This window comes from Sphaerodactylus townsendi, linkage group LG15, assembly GCF_021028975.2.
Source record: "Sphaerodactylus townsendi isolate TG3544 linkage group LG15, MPM_Stown_v2.3, whole genome shotgun sequence".
NCBI lineage: Eukaryota > Metazoa > Chordata > Lepidosauria > Squamata > Sphaerodactylidae > Sphaerodactylus > Sphaerodactylus townsendi.
In genome coordinates, this window is record NC_059439.1 from 20,690,501 (window position 1) to 20,713,410 (window position 22,910).

The 22,910-nt window shown below is 41.6% G+C and overlaps 1 protein-coding gene across 1 annotated transcript in view; it reads left to right on the plus strand.

Moving 5' to 3' along the window:
* Positions 1 to 22,910, plus strand: part of LOC125444038 (semaphorin-6A-like) — a 66,811-nt gene that overhangs the window by 40,562 nt on the left and 3,339 nt on the right. The window lies entirely within an intron of this gene.

Below are 22,910 nucleotides of genomic sequence, written 5' to 3' on the forward strand. Positions count from 1 at the left end.
AAACCACTCCCTTGCTGTATGTGCATTGGATAGAAACACCTCACTGTGATATGCCTCTGAAGCCAGCCATGAAATTAGACCAAGAAACATTCTGAGCTAAAACTACCAGCCCACAGCCACACAGCCTGGAAAACCCAGAAGAACCAATTTAGAGGCTGCTATTTTGCATACACATCTGTTGCATAACCCATTGAAGGTATTACAGTGTGTCCTGTAGCACTCTAACCTTCTGCTGGCCCCTCAGTGGAGGTTTCCCCTCGGGTCAAGCTGACCAGCTGGCTTTCTTCCAGGAATGATGGTTGGAATCCTTGGCTGCCATCTGCATTGGAAACACAAATAATGTGATGATCTAGCTTCAGCGGCACCCTCCTTTTCAACAAGCAGGAGTGTAGGGCAATTCATTTATGCTACCACATCACAATGAAGACACAATGCATGGGTGTGGTGGGGTACTGGTTAAGAGTGGCAGAGTCTAATCTGAAGATGCAGGTTTGATTCCCTACTCTGCTTGAGTATTGGGACTCTAACCCTATAGGGGAACCAAGATTTGATTGCCCATCCCCTCTATAAGATCTTGGGCCAATCACAGTTCTCTCAAAGCTCCCAACCTCCACCTACCTCACAAGCTCTCTCTGTTGTGGGTGGCCCGAGATTGTTGGCAATTTGAGACCCAACAAAGGTAGAGAAAATCACAGTTATGAAACCAATTTGCTGCCTTCTGTATGAGCTAAAGTTTGTTAATTAAATGGTGATCCACATCATCAAACCATTCCACTTGCTTTCAAAGAATGGGTTCCAACTAGACTAGAAGAAGGATTAGACTACAAGACATCTAAATCCAGATTCAGTTCTCTATCCACCAAAGGGAAATGAAAAGTCAACTTCGACAATACTAATTTTCAGTAACTTACCTTCCACTACTTCCATAGGTTTGTCCATGACTTTATCTAAAAGAAAAAAGAAAAGAGAGCTGAAAGAGGAGTTAGGATACAGGACATCCAAATCCAAGTCCAATTTTCTACCCATCAAGGGAGATGAAAAGTAACACCTTTCATTAATTCCACAGGTTTGTCCCACGACTTAAAGGAGAAATAAAGAGAAAAGAACTAGATTGTGTTCTGTAATCGAGTCCAATCTTCTATTAACCAAAGAAATCAAAATTTGATATGAGCATGTCAGTTTCAGCAACTTGGATGTATGTATGTATGTATGTATGTATGTATGTATGGATGGATGGATGGATGGATGGATGGATGGATGGATGGATGGATGGATGGATGGATGGATGGATGGATGGATGGATGGATGGATGGATGGATGGATGGATGGATGGATGGATGATGGATGGATGGATGAGAAACTGAAAAGAGGGACTAGAAGCCCTGGACACACACAGGTCCAAGTACAATTTTCTATCAACCAAAAATATAAAGAGCAAAAGCGGAGGATAATGTTATTAACAACAACCTACTTTTCATTGCTTCAAAGCTTCTCCACAACTTGTCACTACTTTATATAAAGCAGAAAAGATGAGAAATTGTAAATAGGGACAGCTCAAAGGATACCCAGATCCAAGTCCAGTTTTGTTTGGTCTTGTATTTGTCCCATGCCCTCAATTCTGGCCTTGGCTACAGAAAAGCAGTACCTTTATAGTCGCATAAATTTCTTGCTCACAGCCAAGTGCACTTCCCCATAAACCTGTGAACAAGGAAGAAATGGTATCAAGGATGTAGGTAAAGGGGTTCCTAACTAACAACCCCATTCATGTCGAGCTTCATGTCAGCTTGTCTCAAATGGGAGGTAATAGGAGATGGGAACACACTTTTGAGGGTCCATAACTTTGGACCCCCTAGATCAAACTACCAAACCTGGGTGGGCATCATTAGAATTTCTAAAGATACCCTAAAAGTTTAGTGCTGCTAGTTAACAATTACACCTGACAGCAGGCACCCCCCAAATTTCCCAAGATTCTCTTTTAAATCCACCCCCTTCAGCATGGATTTAAAGGGAGATATAGTCTTCATTTAGAAGAAGAGAAGAGTTGGGATTTATACCCTCCCTTTCTCTCCTGAAGGAAACTCAAAGGAGTTTACAATCTCGTTGACCTCCCCCCCCCCTCACAACAAACACCCTGTATGAGGTTAGGTGGGAGCTGAGTTCCTGAAAGCTGTGATTAGCTCAATGCCACCCACCCACAGCCTGTGTGGGAGCACACAGGCTAATCTGGGCCCAGATAAGTCCATAGCTCAGTGGCAGAGCAGGGGAATCAAACCGGTTCCTCAGATTAGAATGCACCTGCTCTTAACCACTAGCCACACATTAGAGAAGTGATGCTGTTTCATGGTGGGGATAATCCCACTAAAACAGCATCACTGTATTGTTAATAGGGACTAGATTCTCCCCTTTAGGTAGATTTAAAAGGAGGAATTTGGGCTCTCTGGTTAAACACCATTGAGAAGTGATGCTTTTTTGGGGTGGATTCCAGCATCACAGCAGCTGCCAGTGGCAAAGCACCCACCAGGCTCCATTTTCCCTCTATGCCTCTGCCAGGAGGAGAGGGGCAGAAGGAACTGCCAGCTACCAGCTGGGAGCCAATAGTGGGGGGGAGGCAGGGGCTTGGGAGCAGGGCGGGGGGAGTCTACCCGTCCCCTGGCCTTGGAGAGCTGCTTTTATCAGCTAGGCCAGGGGTGGGGCAGGGAGGCGTGAATTAAATACCCTGGGGAAGGTGGGGTGTGGCCCCATAAAAAATCTATACCTATTTCCCTGAATGAGTATTAATAGCCTTATGGATTCACCCAACAGCATTAAAGGGTCAAAGTTAATTTTTTTGGGCACAAATTTACCATGTTGGGATACCTTGTCTAAAAGCTGGTTAGATCCAAACCATCAGCTATCATTATAAATAACATTATAAATCACAACCTCTACGTGTGACTGAACCAAAGAAACCAATTTTGTACCCAAAAAAATGGCATTCAGTGTCTAAAGTGGGGGAAAAATAAAACCCAACTAATGATTTGGACAGAAGCTCAAGTCATATCTAAGCCCCAAAACTAGACCACAAATGCTTTGCTACAACATGCATATTACAGATGTAGTGTGGGATCCCAGCTTCTAGCATTTTCATTCAATCCCTGTCCAGTCCTCCGCCACCACAGTCCCAGCCTACATGACCAGTCTAGGGGGGCACATCACAGGATCACTGTAGAGCCCTTTAACTTTGTCAAAAGGACCTCCCTCGCTTCCTTTTTATTGTAGAAGAAAATTTAGTTGGATCCAAGCTAGATATTCTTTTTTCCTATCATTAATAATCACAAAGCAGATGCATTTCCACATGCATCTGGGCTGATCATGCAAATATTGTTTGTTATCTTGCCCAAACCAGCCTGGTTTTGGCGTACTCCAAGAACCTGGGTTGTCCTGAAGCAAATGCATCTGATGTACCCTGCAGATAGCAGGCGATCTTTTCTCCTCCTTCTTTCTTTCAGTTGACAATTTTCAAAACACTCCCAAAGTATCTAGAGGTCTACATATGCTCCTAGGCCAGGGCGCCAACTTCATGTGGGGTAGAATTCAAACCAGCTCCCCTAAAATCCAACAAAGTGCTAATGACAAGTACAAAAAACAAAAGTGAAGAAGCAGAAAAGTTGGTTTCATACCCACTTTCTCATACCTTTCAAGAATCTCAAAGCAGCTCATACTCACCTTTCCTTTTTATTTTTTAGACCTACCTGGCTGGCTAAAGCACCAGAGATTAAAGGAAGAAGAAAGAGTTTGGATTGATACCTTATTTTTCTCAACAATAAGGAGTCATCCTGAAAGCAGGCAGAGGCTATCTCCACGTATCTCCCCTCTTTCCTGGTGGTAACTTTATTCTCTGACTCTACCATGGCTTGGTGTATCACCATTCCCCCAGTCCAATGACAAAGGGAGTGCTCTGAACATATTCCATGGTTACCCCATGGTGAATCCCATCATATACAGCCTCAGAAACAGGAGGTGAAACTGCCCTGTGGAAGAAATTAGGTTTATGTGGATAATCTACAGAGATGTGAAGCTTGAGCTATTCAGGACTGGAGAATACCCTCAGCATCAAAGGAACCTGATTTACCCCTTTCCTATTGTTTAAAAAAAAATAATAAGTAATAATGCTCTCAGGGACAATGTTGTACCTAAAGAGATAGAAGTGCTTTTTAAAATCTATTTAAATATTATTTGAGGGGTCTTGGGACATTTCTCCCCTTGGAATCCTGTCCCCCAAAAAAAAAAACCTAATGCCATATTGAATGGTGCCAGCTCATCCAAGGCACAGTTGCGATTGTGGGATCTGCCTTTGATATGGCGTTTGGAATGGACAAAATGTGGCATGCTAAACGAAAGGACAGGATGGAATAGCTGTGCCAGGGATTGTAGATCAGTTTAAGTACATCAGGTTAAAACCCACTGGATTCCCTTCAGTAGAGAAGTACATTGAAGGAGATGGGGGTTGCTCCATCTGGCTGATGGAATTATGGCTTGACATATCTTAAGTCTGCTGATTAATCCCACCAGAGGAGAGCCTTAGCTACTACAAGATGTAATGTGCATATGTGTAGCTCTGCTGGAGGAAGATTTAGAATATGGAGCGTTCTAAAAGAGTTTGTTCATGTGATATGACTTCTGGTTGAAACACTTGACCATTCTTTGTTTCTATACCCTAAATACAATAGAATCGCATAGAAATACAGATTTGATTTTTTCTTGCAATGTTCTGCAGTGGCATGAGTGTTTATAAGATACCCAATCTCCTAGACAGTTCAGTGTACTCTTTTGTGAAACCATTGGCAAAATTTATACTGGAAATTGAAGTAATTTTAACTGTATTTCTTAACCTTGTTTTGTTTTTTTTTAAAAAAAATTTTGTCCTGTTTATATGTAATAAAGGCTTGTGTGTATGGGGTTTGCTCCACTGTATTCTCCACAACAATCCACACCATTGGGAGTTACACTGTTGGTGATTCAACCAAGTGAACAATTTCACAAGTTTGGGGTGGGAGAGACACAATTTTGCTGATAAGGTATTCAAAACCATTTTATATGTTTGGAACAGAAGTATTGATATTCACAACAGAAGTTTGGATATGTCACCAGAGCAAATTACTGATATAAGAAAATTGTTCCAAAAATGTATCCAACAGTTTGCATCACTCATTACTACAGTACACTGAGCACAAAACAAAAAGAGAATGGGTATCATGGCTAGTCTGAAGAACAGCAACCATTTAATAATTTCTGTTCAGATTCCACAGTTCCTTTGGTTATCGGGATGGTTTGGATACAAGAACTAACCCACACTTTGATCATGGACAATTAAAGCATTTTAAATGCCTGACGATACATGTCCCTAGGACATCTAAATGAACATCTTGCTTCAGCCCTGCACATCGGGTGACTAAGAACTGCAGCGAATGTTAACAACCTTATGATCAACAAGAAGAAATCTCTGCTGAGAACTCTCATCCATTTATTCCTTCTTCTTTAAATGTGACTGATAGAGACAATGGCTGTGTGTGTGTATGTGTGTTTTGAGAGAGAGAAATTTCAGATTTTTCTGCAAATGTGGGCCTCTTCTCAGGTTTGTGGAAATATCATGGCCCCAATCATGTGGATTTAAATTATGTACAAATGAAGCCATGTTGGGGTGGGTCTCTTAACTGAAGACATTTAGCTCAATTTGCTCACTAGTTATATAATTCACAGCTGAGCAGTGAGCAATGGTAACTATGAGAAAGGGAGAGGATGCATACGACTCTTAGAATAGAATAGTATAGGATAGAATGTTTATGGGCCAAGTGTGATTGGACACAAAGAATTGTCTCCGGTCATATGCTCTCAGTGTACATAAAGAAAATACATTTGTCAAGAATCATAAGGTACAGCACTTAATAGTTGTCCCTTATAGGATGCAAGTAAGCAATCAGGGAAACAATCAATGAAGTAATAAAACATAAAATGTAAAATCATAAAATAAAATGAAATGTCAGCACAGGCTATAGTCCTTCACAGTCATAATTGGGAGGTGGAGTAATAGAATGATGAAAAAAGTAGTTACAGTAATTATATAATAAATATATAATAAACAGTTTGACATTATCGAGGGAATTATTTGTTTAACAGAGTGATGGCATTGAGGAAAAAACTGTTCTTATGTCTAGTTGTCTTGGTGTGCAGTGCTCTGTGGCGGCGTTTAGAGGGTAGAGTTGAAACAGTTTATGTCTTCTGGGGTTATTTATTTTATTTATTTTTTATTATTTATTAATTAGAAGCTTTTATACGTACGATCGAGAACAATGAATATGTGGCAATGAATGAACAAATTGCTGTGCCTGTATGGGCCGGGGATGGGGATGCTCAAGGGGCATTCCTGGAGGTAGAACTGACTTTAGTCTGCTTCTAACACTGCCACACGTAGGAACACCCCTTTTCAAGGTGCAGACAGTAACAGAATGGTAGGAGTAAACCATCAATCTCAATGGGCTTTTGCCAGCTTCTTTTCTCAGTGGTTGTGCTGCAAATGTCTCTTTGGAGGTGGGCGCAGCAGTGCTGAATGCAGAATCTACCTCCCTCCTTTAGATGGACTGTAACCCAGTGTATTTCTTTTTTTACCACTTATGACATTTGCCTTATACCATTCATACACATTGACTCAGTTTTAATCAAGAGGTTGCCAATCTCCCAGAAATACCTGTTAGCTTTAGATCCCTGTCCACCCTATATTCATCCTGTGGCAGCTGGACCAAGATTACTTTGTACCTTGCATGGGATGTACCCGGTGCAGGGAATTAATGTAAGAGGAGCTCAACTTGTGCCTGTATCATCCCACCTAAACCTTTTCAGGAACTCAGTGGAAATCTTTCTTTGGAACCTTACTTAGCAGAGTTGTAAAGGATAATTACAGTGCATTCCTAAGCAAAGATGTAGCTGTCTAAGTCCATTTACTTCAGTTGACGTACAAGAATGCAACTCTGTTTAGGATTGCACTGTTAATCAGTTTATATATTCAAAGTGTATAAATATTAGAAGAACTGTGTGTTCCGTTTATTGTAATTGCTGGGAGACCAAATATATAACCCACGTCCAGTCAGAATATCATTCAAGAGGGATCTTTTCTCAGACCAAGTTGATGCCTTCTGGAGACTTGACCTGCACCAGTCTTGTTCCCCATGTCAGTAACTTACCATGAAATTTTGATGTTGGGATGGCTTCTTTTTTAAATGAACATACTGAATTGTTGTTGTTGGTGTTGTGGTTGTTGTTATTGTTACAAAGTAATTGCAGGACAGTCTCCTACGTTTCCTTGTTAGCTAGTCAAGCTTTATTTTGTTTGTTGTTGCAAAATATGAGTTGATAGGATGTTTCTGTTTGGCTTTTCACAGGGTAAAGTGAACATTGACAGTGCTATCTAGTGCCCTGGGAGTAAGCCCATCAAATAAACCCTAAGTGGGATTCTAGGTAGACCTCTTAGGTTTTGCATAACTATATATCAGCGGAATGATTATGAGATCAGGAATCTTGATCCTTTATTTCCACATTGCAACATTATTGCCATGGCATCTTTCCCAGAGGGCCAAGAGCCTACGTCTTGTGTCTAGTGAGGGTGAGTATTACCTAGAAGAACAGCGTCATAGATTTCTATCCTCTAAGCTTCTAGTCAGATTTTGTTGGCTATGAATTTGAATGGAGCCAAGAAAAATATACATTTATGTCCCTTGTATCTCCTCAAACAACCATACTATTTCTTTTTTCAGTCTCTATTTCTTTATGGAAATAGCAAAACATAATTACATGTCTCAAGGTCTTTGAATATAGAATAATCAATTATTTTTCTTCATTTGTAACCTTTATCTGCTCTCCTCTTCAAGCAGACATTCTCTAAAACGGTTTGCTCATTCAAACAGTCCAGCTGTGAAATAAATTTGTCCTCTTGTCAGTAATATAGGTACTCATGACTCCCAAAACGAAAACTAGCTTCAGACTTTAAGAAAAAAAAACCATGCTTCATTTTTGGAACCCAGAGCTTCCATGGAATTTAAAAAACCAGTAAAAAGCAAAGAAAGTAAAATAGTACAGACCATGAAAATATTTTTTAAATGATTTTTAGAAACCAATGAGGTAAAGAAGCTGCATAAAACCAATTGAAGCAGCAATGCCACTGAAAGAGACTGAAATTCAGTAGGTGTTGGCGTAAAACCATCTCTTGGTCTTCAAATCCAGCAAAGGGCCATATGTGTATACCTATACAAGACAGGGTGGGCAAATGGAAACTCTTTTTTATCTAGATCCTGAACAGTACAAGGCTATATGTTTTGTGGGGAAAGGAAGGAGATCTAGAAATTATATTTTAATGCCCTAATGATTTAAACAAACAAACAATCAAATAAATAAATAAATACAAAAAAAGGGGATCAGGGCCAAAACATATTATTGAAGGAGACAATTCCATAACTGAGGGTGCCACTCTAGAAAACACACTTAGTTGGTTTGTGCTGTACTGAATTGAGCCTCCGTCTTCTTTTGTCGTCATAGGCTGAAAGATTATCTAGTGTTTCTGGGTGATGAATCAAGCAGTGATACCAACAAATTTACCCATTGGACATCCAACAAGCTGTGATCATGGACAGAATCCTCTATATTGCTGCAAAGGTTAGTTGTTTTGTTTTACTTTCTCCATTCCTACTTTTCTTATCCTTCAAACTCTTCTGATCTGGCCTTGTCCATCTGTATCCCTGTTTTTTTTTGAGTCTTTTGTCACACAAGCCATAGAGTGACACAAAGGAGAGAAGAATAACACAAAAAGTTACACACAAAGAACCAATACATGATAGGTATGCATCAGAGATCTAGTGTGGTGTGGTTATGTTACTGGACTTGGATTTGGGGAGACCAGGTTTGACTCTCCACACAGGGGTGTACCCAGAGGGGACATATGGGGTCAAATGTCCCCGTGCTGTGATGATTTAGTCATGGGGGGAGTGACCCCACCCCTCCTCCTTCCCCCTGGGTCCATACACTGACTTCAAGACCTGGTGCAAAAAATGTTTGGTCATGATGGGGAGGCTGACCACCCATCCTGGAGTGGGGGGGACTCAGACTTTTACCAGGGTATATTTTCCCTAGATACACCTCTGCACAATCATGAATTCTCTTAGGCCAGGGGTTCTCCCTTATTAGCCCCCCCCCTTCACACAGCACATGTATACTTGGGTTGCAGTTGGGATAAAAGTAACTCATTTCCCTGTTTTCACATTACATGCATCTGTGCAGACAGTGATTGGAGTCCACAGAGGTGTCAGGTTGCTGCGTGCCTTCACGGGAGATGCATGCGGCTTTGGCCCCAAATTTACTTCCCACTGATGCGTAGCTACGCGGGCATGCACAAATGAAACTACAATGCTGATGTCTCACAATACAACCATTTACACCTGCATGGCTATGCAGATGTAAGCTGTGGATTTTTTTTTTTTAAAAAGGAAAATGGAGGCAAAGTGTTTCCCTGCCTGGCCCATTTTGTTCATGACAGCTGCATCCTGGGCATTTTGAACAGACTCTCACGAATAGGTCGATTCTTTTTAAAAAACCAATTTGCAAGAAAATAACACAAGGCAGACTTGTTTTTTGGAGCAAGATCTGTGTGAAGTTCCCCAAAGGTCAATTCCCACTTGCTGACTCGACCTAGGTTCAACCTGGGTTCAGCAGGTACTCCCAGCCACTGGAGTTCAGCAGGTCTGTCCCAACTACCCCTCTAACTGTCAAATTTCCGGCTGCACCAGGGAGGTACAACTTTCAGCGAACTCAGATTGACCAATAGAAGTGGGAATCGTCCTCATAACTCTCCCATTTCGTAATCCTGGTTCAGTGTTTTGAGCATCGCCAGAACAGAAGACTTGCGTGGGGAAAATACGCCTTTTAAAACATTTTCTTCCAATTATCACGAGCGGCGACCATACATATAAACAATGCGGCTTACATGCTGCTTTTAACTCGTAGAGCACTGCTTTGTGGCTACGTTGCCATTATGTAAAAAACAAAACAAAAAAGAGATGCGTTCACATTTCCGCTGTGGGAGCCAGCAGCCAATCCGAGGAGCGAGGCGAAGCATTAGGTGCGAGGTGATCCGCCCTCTGGAGAAATCAGCTCAAGCGGAATGACCTTAGCTGTTGTGGGGGTAACAGCGAGTCCACCTAGGTCAATTGCTGTTCAGGGACCCAGGTTGAACCTAAGTCAATTCTCAAGTGCAGATGGAAGACCCTAGGGGGGTTTTTTTCACTGTCCTACACCTGTATGTTTATTGGTCAGTTAAAATGGACCTTAGTCTGTCTCACAGAATGGACCTTAGTCTGTCTGTCTCTCTGTCTCTGTTTCTGTGTCTCACAATGTCTTTGTGTCTCTGTGTGTCTCTGTGTGTCTCTCTCTCTCTCAAAGAAGCTAAACATTGGTCATTGAACAATAACTTGCGCCTACTGTCAGCCATAAAATTGTCCAAGCTTCTCTAACTATCAATTTTTCTTTGGTTTCAGGGACAACGTTTACACTGTTGATATGGACACATCACATACAGAATCTATTTTACCAAAGTAGGGTACTATTACATAGACAGATGATTTTTCCTTAGTTTTTTACTTGATATGAGTTCCTGATATAGGATCCCTCAATCCCTCCTTAATGGGAATTGTTTGTACAGTGAAAGCCCTCCACTTGCCGACAGAGAAGCTTGTTCGATACCACACAGCAGCTAGTTTATTTGTCTTTAAAGAAGAAGAGTTTGGTTATATCCCACTTTTGTCTCATGGGAGACTCAGTGGCTTCTAAGCTCCTTTCCCTTCCCTCTCCCACAACAGACACTTTGTGGTAGGTGGGACTGACAGTGTTCTAGAGAGAGCTGTGACTAGCCAAGGTCACCCAGGAATGCAGGAGAGCAGGAAACACATCTGGTTCACCAGTTAAGCCTCTACCCTCAAATTGGAGGAATGGGGAATCAAGCCGGTTCTCCAGATTAGAAAATTCACCAGCAGTGGCCATAGTGGTTAAGAGCAAGTGCATTCTAATCTGGAGGAACTGGGTTTGATTTCCCGCTCTGCGGCAGGCTGTGGAGAACTTATCTGGGAATTCAGATTAGCTTGTGCACTCCAACACACACTAGGTGGGTGACCTTGGAGCTAGTCCACAGCTTTTTTTGGAGCTCTCTCAGCCCACCCACCTCACAGGGTGTTTGTTGTGAGGGAAGGTGAGATTGTAAGCCTTTGAGTCTCCTACAGGAGAGAAGGGGATATGAATCAAAACTACTACTACTACTACTACTCTCTTATTTATTTGTTCTTCTTGTTCTTCTTCTTGTTGTTGTTGTTGTTATTAACCACTACAATATGCTGGCTCTCAGACAACAGTGGACTGTAACTGATTTTTTTTCTTTGAATTTTCGAAACTGACATGGGAACCCAGTGAGGCCAACAAGTTAAAATGCAAATTATTTGGGAAATCTGAGGTGGGAAATATTCTTGAGATGGGAAATATTCAGATTAACCTTAATTGGTAATCTGTTAATGTTCTCTTTGCTGTGGAATTGCTTGCCCTCCCCTCCCCCCCATGAGCGTAATGAGAGACAACCAAGTTGTGACTGGATCTGATCTGAGATTGCAAATTTTGAGATTGCAAAATCTGAAGTTTTGATCTGGTTGCAATCTGTAACAGTCCAGGTGCTCAGGGCAACAGCCGCTTGAAGGCCATTGCTTTCCGCATCCCTGCATGTGAGCTCCCAAAGGCACCCTGGTGGGCCACTGCAGGTAGCAGAGCTGGACTAGATGGACTCCGGTCTGATCCAGCTGGCTTGTTCTTATGTTCTTATGGATGTTTCCAGTGTTGTATCTGTCCCATATGACCTATATCTATGGGGTCCCATGATCCCAGCTTAGATTTTGGGGGGGGGGTTATCAGTTCTCTTTTGCAACTTCATCACTGGAAAAAATCTAGCAGGAGGATCAGCTGTTGTGTTTTGATCTACATTTATGGAGATTGAAGGTGCCTATTTTTCATCCTAGCGTTCAGCAACAAAGATGACCACTGTAGAAAATAATGGATAGGGTCCCTACCTGCTTTCCTCAATCTCACCCTCACACAGCCCGTCCCACCTACACAGCTTTGGCCCTGGTCCCTACATTTTGGGGTATGATCAATTTGGCAAACAGAATTGTTCCACCTACCCTCCTGGGAAAATGCTGGTAGGCTCTAACCCACTGTTCTCAGTTCTAATGATACATTAAAGAAAACTCACTGTCTGCCCGACTGTCAACTTACTATTCCTGCTTGTGGAAGCTCAGAGCTAATCATTTGCAGTAAGTACAGCCCTGCCTCTTTTTCTATATAATACCTGTAATTACTTTGCACAGCATAATATTTCTGTGTTTGTTTTTTTTCAGGATGTATGTCCTTAACTTCATTAAGGTTCTGATAAGAAAAAAATGATGATACATTGTTCATTTGTGGAGATGGATACCATTGATCCCTTCTTGTAGGAACTTTAAGGTATGCTTTTGTACCTTTAAGATTTACTATCATCCTGCTGGAAGTTCTGCTTTGAGCTGAACTGTCTATTTGTACGGTCCCCAATGGGAAATTAATTTCTCAAGGGTTACTACGTGAGATATTTTATTAAGATTAGAGTTGCAATGAAATCTTGGTCCTCTTTCCTCCTTGGCTGCTTCTTACAGGAATACATGGTGGTAGAATTTGGTAAATACAGGTGTCAAACTTCCTTGACCCTTCAGATGCTATGGACTACAGTTCCCATGTCCCCTGCCAGCATCATGCTGACGGGGGGATGATAGGAAACTGTAATCCATAACATCTGGAAAGAACTGAGTTGTTTACCTGTGCAGTAAGCCATCTGTGAGGGGTTCATGCTTCTAGAAGTGCATAAATGATGACAGTGGAGCCCCAGGGCTGTTCGCTAGGGGTGACTGACCCCCCAAGTACAGAAGTCAGAGGTGCCTTTGCATGGAAGCCTCCGTTTTCCATCCATACTTACCTTCTCTCCTAAGACTCAGAGGGAGAGAGAGAAGGTAAGTGTGAAAGAAGCTTTAAGGAAGAGCACTTAAAACAGCGCCCGGCTGGGAAACACTGCTGTTTAATATTCATTTCCTGTTTCCCTTAGCAAGAATTCCAGTTTTGTTGTTTTCTAGGTGAATACTCTTGAAATGATGGGAGACAGGATCAGTGGGAAGGGCAGGTGCCCTTTTAATCCCAAGGACAGCAACGTTGCATTGTATGCAGGTAATAAGAAAGGGGGAAAGTGCATGCTTTTTTTAGAGTTTGTTTGTTTTGTTTGCTTTGTTTGCTTTGTTTGCTTTGTTTGCTTTGTTTGCTTTGTTTTCTTTGTTTGCTTTGTTTGCTTTGTTTGTTTACGGGGTTTTATACTGCCCAACCCCTGGACTTGCACATTCAAAACATTGTGCAGCACATGGCAATGATATATAGAGGAATAATGTCATGATATATCCTATCTTCTAGGATTCATTAGTAAAGAAGTTGTTCCTCTTGAAAGACTTCTTTTCATTTGGCATTTTTCTCATTTATCTTCCTTTCTATTGATGAGTTACTTCATTTTCTTTGTGGCTTTTAACAGTTTACATATGCATTTTAAAGCTGGTTTTGGTGTCCCTTCATAATTCTTCACCTTAGGCTGTGGTTGGAAGGTGCCCTTATATTGTTCTAAATAAGTAGAATAATACACAAATATCTATGCTAACATACCCCCAGATTGATATGGGACAGAAAATCTTACTCTCAATGCTCCTTCAATTAAAATAGACATTGCATGTTTTAGTGCTGGGATGTCTGCTCCATCTTTCAGTATCTAAACCAGTTTCCCAACCTTTTTCAGGGTCAGGTACCCTTGACCTCCTCTTCATATCTCAGGGTACCCCTGCAGCCACCCTCCACCTTCCCCTCCCATTGCCCCTGCTTGCCACACACCCCACCTTCCCCTCCCAGGGTGAAGGGGAAGCACTGAGGTGCAGGGGGCTGCTGACTGCCCGGCAGGCCCTGCCCCATGGGGCCAGCTCCATGTCCCTTGCTGGCTTGAGTGGGAGACACCACAAAAAATGAGGGGGGGGCAGTAGTGTTGCAGCGGTACTCCTAGGATATGCTCTCACGAAGGCACCAGGGGTGCCGCGGAACCCTGGTTGAGAATAGCTGATCTAAGCCCGTTGGGTTGGATCCTTTCAGCTTTGTGATGGTGAACAAGGGAAGAGGTACTGACCTCTGAAGGCTATGCCTGGGGTCATGGAATTTTCAAAGGGATAAGAAAACACAGAGACAAGGGCTTAATTAATATGGCAATTGGGCAAGATGGGGCAAAAAGATGATTGGGTTCAACTCCAGATTTCCAGGCACTGTTACAGTACTAAAGTCATACTTATAGAGTTATCTATGAAAAATAGCCGCACATCATACTTGTCTGTGCCAAAATAGACACACATCGTGGCATCAAAATGGTGGGGTGCAGGAAACTGGATGTAACCAATTGGCTGAAATAAAGGAGTCACTTCTGAAGCTTACTGCTCATCTGAAAATAGAAAAAAGCAATGTATTGTGTAGACCTCATGGCACTGACAAATTTTTTGCTACTTTGATATATCCTGACTGGCTGAACAGCTTTGTTGTGTGGATTAAAAAATCTTTGTTAGATTCAAATCTTATTCAAACGTTACATTTGTAATTAGTTGACTGAATGAGCAGCTCTATTGTTCTTGTATTTAGCCTTGAGACCCAGTCTGAAGGCAGAATGGCTATTTAAATAAAATAAAAAATAAAATAAAAAAACTTCCCTCAGGTTACTCTCATTTGTTTTGCCCTGACCTGTATAGCCAGACTAGCCCAGTCTTGGAAGCCAAGCAGAGTTAGCCCTGATCAGTATTTGGATGGAAGTTCATCAGAAATTCCAAGATCACCACCTCTGAATGTCTCTAAGAACCCTATAAGGTTTGCTTCACAGCAAAATAAATAGGTTTTTTTTTACAAATAAGAATCCCATAGACTGATGAGGACAAGGAATTGTAATCTTCTTGCTCACTGTATGTCTCTTTCAACTTCAATCCCAAAGATTGAGTACTATCTATATTCACGGCACAGCGTCAGACATCCACTCATCAGATTCACTCATTTACCAGGTCTTGGACCTTCTCCATCCCTTCAGACAGCTAAACAGGATTCAAAATGGTTGAAGGTAAGATGCACGTGGAGAGAGGAGCACTTTTAAACAAAGGCAGAGGGACCAGTGGTCATTCAAAGTTACCTTGTCTTTGCTCAGATGTAGTACTTTTAGCCATTATTCACGGTTTTGTGCCCGTGACCGGATCATTTTGTCTTCCCTGCAGATTCTAAATTTATCCATGTGGTCGATTATGGCGATTACATGTACTTCTTCTTTCGAGAAGTAGCAGTTGAAGTCCATATCGAAGGGGAGGTAAGGACAAAAAAAAAGGATTAGATTAGAATTATGTGGAAATACATCAAAACAAGGATAGTGATTTGAGAAGACCCTGCCGTTAATTTGGCTGGAATAAAGCATTGTATTGCCTTGATATACTGACTTGTGAATAACAGCAAACTTTGACAAGCCTCCCCCTACCCATTAACAGCACCATCTAAAGCAGTGATGCGAACCTTTGAGACCGAGTGCCCAAATTGCAACTAAAACCCACTTATTTATTGCAAAGTGCCAACATGGCAATTTAACCTGAATGCTGAGATTTTAGTTTAGAAAAAACAGTTGGCTCCGAGGCGCGCATAACTCAGGAGTAAGCTTGGTGAGGCAACCGTGCAACACTTCGAATGGGTGAATCATGACCCTGGATGCCTCTTATTATTATTAGTGCCTAAATTGTTTTAATTAGTTTATTTTAACTGTTTTTAATGTTGTACACTGCCCAATTGAGGATGGGGTGGTATAAAGTTTAAATAAATAAATAAATAAATAAATAAATAAACAAACAAACAAACAAACAAAACAAACAAACAAACAAGAACCAAACAAACAAACAAGAACAAGACAAAACAAACCAAAGCTTATTTGAGAGGCCAATTTTCACAGCTCCATGCACAAGGGCTACTTCATGTATTCCAGTAATGTTGGTCCTCTTCATGGAAATTAAAAAAAATTGCACAGAAATGAGTTCTATACAGTCTGAGAACTCATCTCCTGAAGGTTTATAGGTAGGCATGTGTGGGGTAACACACATGCCAAAGCTCTTCTGTGATCCAAAACTTTTCTCTTGATTTTAGTAACAGTGACATGATCTTTTTTTTTGCTTTGTTTTCCTTGAAGCAAATAAATACAGTTGTCCATGGTGCATGGTGCCAAAGCTGTATTTTGCTCTACTTTTCAGTACCAAAAATGACCTTGTTTGTTTATCTCCATCCTGATCTTTCTTCGTTTGCAGCTCGTTTGTATCAAAGTGGCTTCGGGTTTGCAAGAATGACATGGGTGGAGCAGTGGCATTCTAGACCAACAGTGGACTTCCTTCCTAAAGGCACGACTAGGAAATGCTTGATTCCTTCTGCTTTTAAATTTAATTTTGACATGCACAGGGGGGGTGATGACAGGCGTTTGTCAAATCCAGAGTGATGTGATGGTCTTTGCAACCTTTGCCACCTCTGAATTCAGGTAATCCCAAGGTCCATTTCCTCTCATAATGCTGGTTTAATAAAGGTGTTGTTTGCCTTGGGTCTCTGCAGCCTATTTGCCCAGTAGAAATTGAAGAGAAAAATCCTAATGTAAAACTCGCCAATCCCTCCTAGCCATTTTGTAAGGTATTGTTTATGTGAAACAAATCCCACCCAAAGAGGTTAAACATGGGATCACTGAACATGCCAAAGTCTTATGTGTTACAGTGAAATAAACTATACACAAGGTTTAAATGCATGCATGACTTTACCAGCTGAAGTCATGGCTCGGGTTTTTTTAATTTTTTTGTTTGTTTTTTTAAATTTCCACCGGGAATATTTACTCCTTTCTTCATCCAGTGATTTTATCAGTTCCAGCAAAGGGTTATATTAAACCAGGTGGGGGTTTTTTTCTCAATTCCCCTCTACCCCACTTTCCCTTGATACACTCTCTGTCCCACATATCTTTAGGGCATGTATGTCCCATAATCTCCGACATAGCATTTTTGGATGGTCAAAAAGAATCCATACTCCTGGTTGTTGTGGGTTTTCCGGGCTGTGTGGCCATGGTCTGGTACATCTTGTTTCTAACGTCTTGCCTGCTTCTGTAGTTGGCATCTTCAGAGGTGTTTCACAGAGAAAAGTGTGTTACACACTGTGTCCAGTGAGAAGCAAAAAAACCTGGACATAACATTTTATTTGAAAACACTGATATTCTGGACAACTTGGACGGTTACTATGTCAGACTACACAGGGAGGCTATTGAAATCCATAAACACCAAGTCAACTTCAACAAGAAGGAGAAGACTCTGAGAATTAACAAAACTTGGCTACCAATACTTTACAAACACCAGAATCAAAGGTCAAGGGCATGGTAGGTCCATTGACAATGAACTCCACACAGGCACAGAATTTACATTCACTAATAGTGCTGCTACTGCAGGGAATGCAAATGTGAATACCACTGTAAATGGACAGAAAACCCCACCCACAATACAATGCAGTCAACCACACCTTTGCATGGATTAGCTCCACCGAACCGCGTTCTGATTGATTCCCCCACTTCGACATGGAGAATATACCCACTAAATTTTCCCTTCACTAGACACAGTGTGAAACAGACTTTTCTCTGTGATACACCTCTGAAGATACCAGCCACAGATGCAGAAGCGGCTTACGATTGGAACAAGATCCACCAGACCATGGCCACACAGCCCAGAAGCCAACTACAAACAGATGGAGTCTGGCTGTGAAATACTTCGACAATACAAATCCATACTTCCCTTTCACACTAGCAAAGCTGATCAAATCCCTCTCAGTACGAGCTTTCCCCCTTATAATTCCACAGGGCAACCAGAGAAGACATTTGCTAATGCAAATGTCTTAGGCAGTGGTGGGATTCAAATAATTTAACAACTGGTTGTTTACCATTTTAACAACTGGTTCTGCCGAAGTAGTAGGAACCTGCTTTAGATCCACCACTGGTCTTATATGTCCTTCAATTGTTTTAGCCTATTGATTAATCCGGGCATCTATGAGGAGTTGGATATCTTTGCTGTCCTCGAGGGTGTGTGACTATTCCCAATACCCATTTTTTCTTGAACATCTTTTACCAACTCCAACCATTTCTGAGAATCCAGCTATTTATTACCCATCCATTACATTTTCATGTTTCCCTTGTACTGCCTTTTTCCCCAAATAGTTTTCCCAAAAGTTCCACTAACTTTTAGTGATAGCACAGGTCTTGATTGAGATTGTAATACAATCCTTCCATGTGTAACTCCGTTGTGATAGAGTTTAGGTCAGCATGTTTCTCAGGCAAAAAATTTAAAATGTACTTCCTTTCAAATGTTCTAGACTATCACACCCTAGCATCCCTGGCTCTGCTGTTTATTGCTTATATTATGCTTTCGAAGATTGACAAAGTGTTTTCCGGGAGGTTCAAACGTCAGCTATCCTATCACACAAAATGGACTCCAGTTCCTGAAAGCGAAGTGCCAACACCCAGGTAATATTTTTTAAATGTTCTTCTATACATGTTGTGGGGCCAGGACCGCGTCTCTGGTCCTACACAGCTGAATTAGTTTAAGACTAAGTTAGAAAACACCCAAGAATCAGTTTTGAAACAGAAGATAAGTTTACTGGACAGCATAAGTATCTGACCAGGGTGTCCTCTTAAGAGGCACCCCCACTTCATACAAAAGGACCAATTTTATAGACACAGAATTTAGAAAGTTACAGAAGGTAAACCCTCCCGGGTGGCTCTCGAAAGAGACCGTAACATAGGAAGAACCTGGATTTTTTATAGATACAAGAATACAAGGTGCCACAGTTCATCCCCTTAAGTTTCACATACATGATCCATACCTCTTTCCGTTATAGCATGAACCTTAAAATCCCATTGGATAGTTCTGTCTCCTCTATTCTACGTGTCTGATTCCTTCTGTTATTCAAACGCTGCATGCTGTTAGCTCATGTTCCTCTCTATCTGCCCATATGCAAAGGGCTGCAATAAAACTAACCTGCTGTCTTTCTTGTTTCCAAGAATAACTTGTTTTTCTAAGTTTGCTCCCAGAGAGAGATATACCCTTAAGGTATGCAGCATTCTTTAGGATCATAAAATTTCCCTTCGATTCCCAGTTTGAAATGATTTAAAACATGATTCTAACACAATTATAGAATTATTCCTTTCGATTCCAATACAGTAGAATTATAGTGAAATACTAATACATGTGAATCTCTCATTATCATTTCTGTGTTCATTTAACTATATAGAAAAACACTTTTTAATTTAACTAATCACATTCATTTCTAATTCTAACAAAACAAAGTTATAAAATGCATATGTCTGCTGTCACGTTGGCCTTTAGTGACAAGATCTTAAAGATGTTATCTTTCCTTGCCTGCATAATCACTGACAAACTTCTAACATTCCTTTTGACCTACTGCAAAACATGCAGGCTTCTAGTGTCTTATACAAAGATCCCATTTTGATTCTTCAGATCTTTGGTTCATATGACTTTCCATATTCCTTAATCAAATACAATTTATAGACATTCTGCCCCATCCCCACAATGTGGAAGAATCCAGACCTCATTTTCCAATGGCAGAATAGAACTTTCCTGCCTTCTACCTCTCACTGCAGCCCATTGATCTCCAGGAAATGTTGTACCTGGGGGGAAGGGGACCCTAAAAAACTAAATGATAGCCAGTGTGGTGCAGTGGTTAAGAGCAGTGGACTCTAATCTGGAAAACCAGGTTTCTTTTCCCGCTCCTCTGCCATGAAGCCTGCCGGACCTTTATGTCCACTTAAGTACATATGTGGCAACAAGAATTAAAATGTGGCAACTAGGGTTGAGCAATACTGAAAATATTAGGAAATTTTCGGATTCTCCCTTATTCTGACATAAAATTATCTGTATGCCCAAACAAGACAAACATCATATCTGTTATGCCCAAATTTATTCAGATATCCAAATATATTCGGGTTCATCTGATTATTATTATTTTGTATTTTTGGTGTTTTGGCCCTCAGGGTGTGTATTTTTAAAGCTAGTGGCACCAACATTTCAGGGTATCATCTGAAGACACTCCTGATGATACCACCAAAGTTTGGTGAAGTTTGGTTCAAGGAGTCCAAAGGGGTAGCCCCCCTCCCCCATTGTTACCAATGGGAGCTAACCTGAAGCCAGATCAATAGAGCAAGCAGAGTTTGGAGATTCGCCCACCGCTTTCTCTCCTGTAAGGAGGAGTCTAGGGACAGGGGAATCAAGGTGACCTAAAGCTCCTTTACCTTCCTCCCACACACCTTTCCTGCTTCAGGCTTCCCCTGAAGCAAACCAGAGAGCCCCCAACACAGAGCCCCTATCACAACAGAAATCCACCCCCCAGCACAGACAACAATGCAAAGTAGGTTTTGTGGGGGATATTCTCGGGGTTGGGGCAACCCTAGGTGGTAAGGGAAGAGAATCCAGAGGGGATTCTAGGCTGGGGGAAATCTCGATTTTTTCCTTCTTCTTTTTTTCAAGTTGTGTGTGGCGGTGGAGGGAATCTCTGGCTTGTTTGTTTGTTTTTACTTTTCAAGCCACGTGTGGCAGCTTGAAAAGAGGAATCTCCATTTTTTTCCCTTTTCAAGTCGCGTGCAGCAATGGGGGAGGGATTTCTGGTTTGTTTGTTTTTCCTTTTCAAGTCATGTGCAGTTTGTTTGTTTTTCCTTTTTAAGCCCCACGTGCACTCCAAAGCACAAATATGCACATGTTGACCTGAATACCTTGCATTCAGATCAGCTCGCATTTGAGTGGGTGGTATTTGGGCTGGATGTGGCCAGAATACACCTGAATAGGCTGGGATTCGGCTTGAATAGGTGATTCATTGCATCCAAATCACTTGGCAATACAAGGGCATTAAACCTCCAAAGAAGGTCTTGATAAGGTGATGATTCATAAGGTCATATGCAAGGATTCTTCTTCTGGTGATGGAACAGAAAGGAAACCACTGAAAATCCAGATTCCCACAAGAGAAGACAAGGGAAATGTGTGGGTAAATTGCCACCAAGTCACAGCTGACTTATGGTGACCCCATAAGGCACAGGTAGCGTAGGCTTCATGACCCTCAGATGGTATGGACTACGGACATCATCCCCTGCCAGCACGATGCTGGCAGGGGATGATGAAAGTATAGTCCAGCATCGAACCTTCCTGCTCATAAGGTTTTTAAGGCAAATGCTTTCCTTTTTAAGGCAAGTGCGATCAGGCGATACTATTCCATTCCACATCCCACTAAGGGAAATGGGATATGGAAATAAATAGAATTCAAATGGAGATGCTAGGTTAAAGTCAGTGGTGGGATTCAACTCATTCGCACCACTTCGGCTGAACCGGTTGTTAAAATGATGCTTGTATACAACCAGTTGTTAAATTATTTGAATCCCACCACCGGAACCAGTTGTTAAATTATTTGAATCCCACCACTGGTTGAAGTGCCACCAAGTCACAGCTGACTTATGGTGACCCCCCCATAAGGTTTTTAAAGCAAGTGCTTTCCTTTCTAATGGGATATGGAAATAAACAGAATTCAAATGTAGAAGCTAGGTTAAAAGGAACATTCCTCCTGACATTCCCAGGAGAGGCTATTCCAGCTACAGGGCCACTTTTTAACCATTTAAAACATACTCAAAACAACATTTTTGTTGAATTCCATTTTGTTTTTCTTTTGCCCATTTTTTTCTCTTTTAAATCTTTTTTTTTAATTAGTTTATCATTTAGGAATACATATTACTTGGCAGACAATCTGACTTAAAGTGGTCCCAGTAATAATAGAATATAATCTGCCACATAAATTATACACAATGTAACATTTGCAAGTGATTTTTCAGTATTGATCTGTGAACAGATCTCATGAGTATTAAATTCCCCTACTAGAACTAATTTTTTTGCTTTGCTTTTTATGTTTGTTTTGATAAGGTTGGACAAAGTCAGGGTTTTTGTTTCCATTCGATCTCACCTTTTCAGTAATCAAAAAAGGCCACCTCTTCCATCTTTCACCTGCAGAAAAGGTGGTAGGGAAACAATAGTGTTGGATCCTGCCAGTTTTTTCCACTAAGCTTTACCCAATTCTCTTGTTTACTGCATCCCACAGCCCAAATGACTTTCATTCATTCAGTTGGGTGCAGATGGTGTAGACCCTTCCCCAAATAAACACAACAAGGAATTGGAAATAGATTGGGCCACAGCCCAATTTATTAATTAACAAACATAACACTCAAAACGGAGACAAGCGGATCGCAACATCAACTTGAGTCAGCACCATTTTGCGGCCGAGCATGCTGTCCCCAATCCCTATTGGGGCATTGGCAGGAAGCAGGGAGCCACCGGGGTGGATACCCTTGGTGTCAACACTTCCTGCTGGGGTGGCGGGCGCCAGCTAAAGCCTACCGGCTTGCTTGCAGCCTGCCCCACCCCAGGCCCTTCCTTGGGGCGCAACCATGGAGAAGACTGGCCACCCAGCTCGGCTTCTCCCCACAGATCATTGCAATTCCGTTGCCAGCTTCGCTGGCTCGCGACAAAGTACAAGTATAACAATAAAACCATTTTACAACATATCAGCCATTAACAATTGTAACTAGGGGAGGGTGGGTGGTTCCACGCGTCTCTCTTGAGCCTCGGCTAGCCAAAGAGGCCGAGGGCTGCGAGTGATAAGCGGCTTATAAGCTC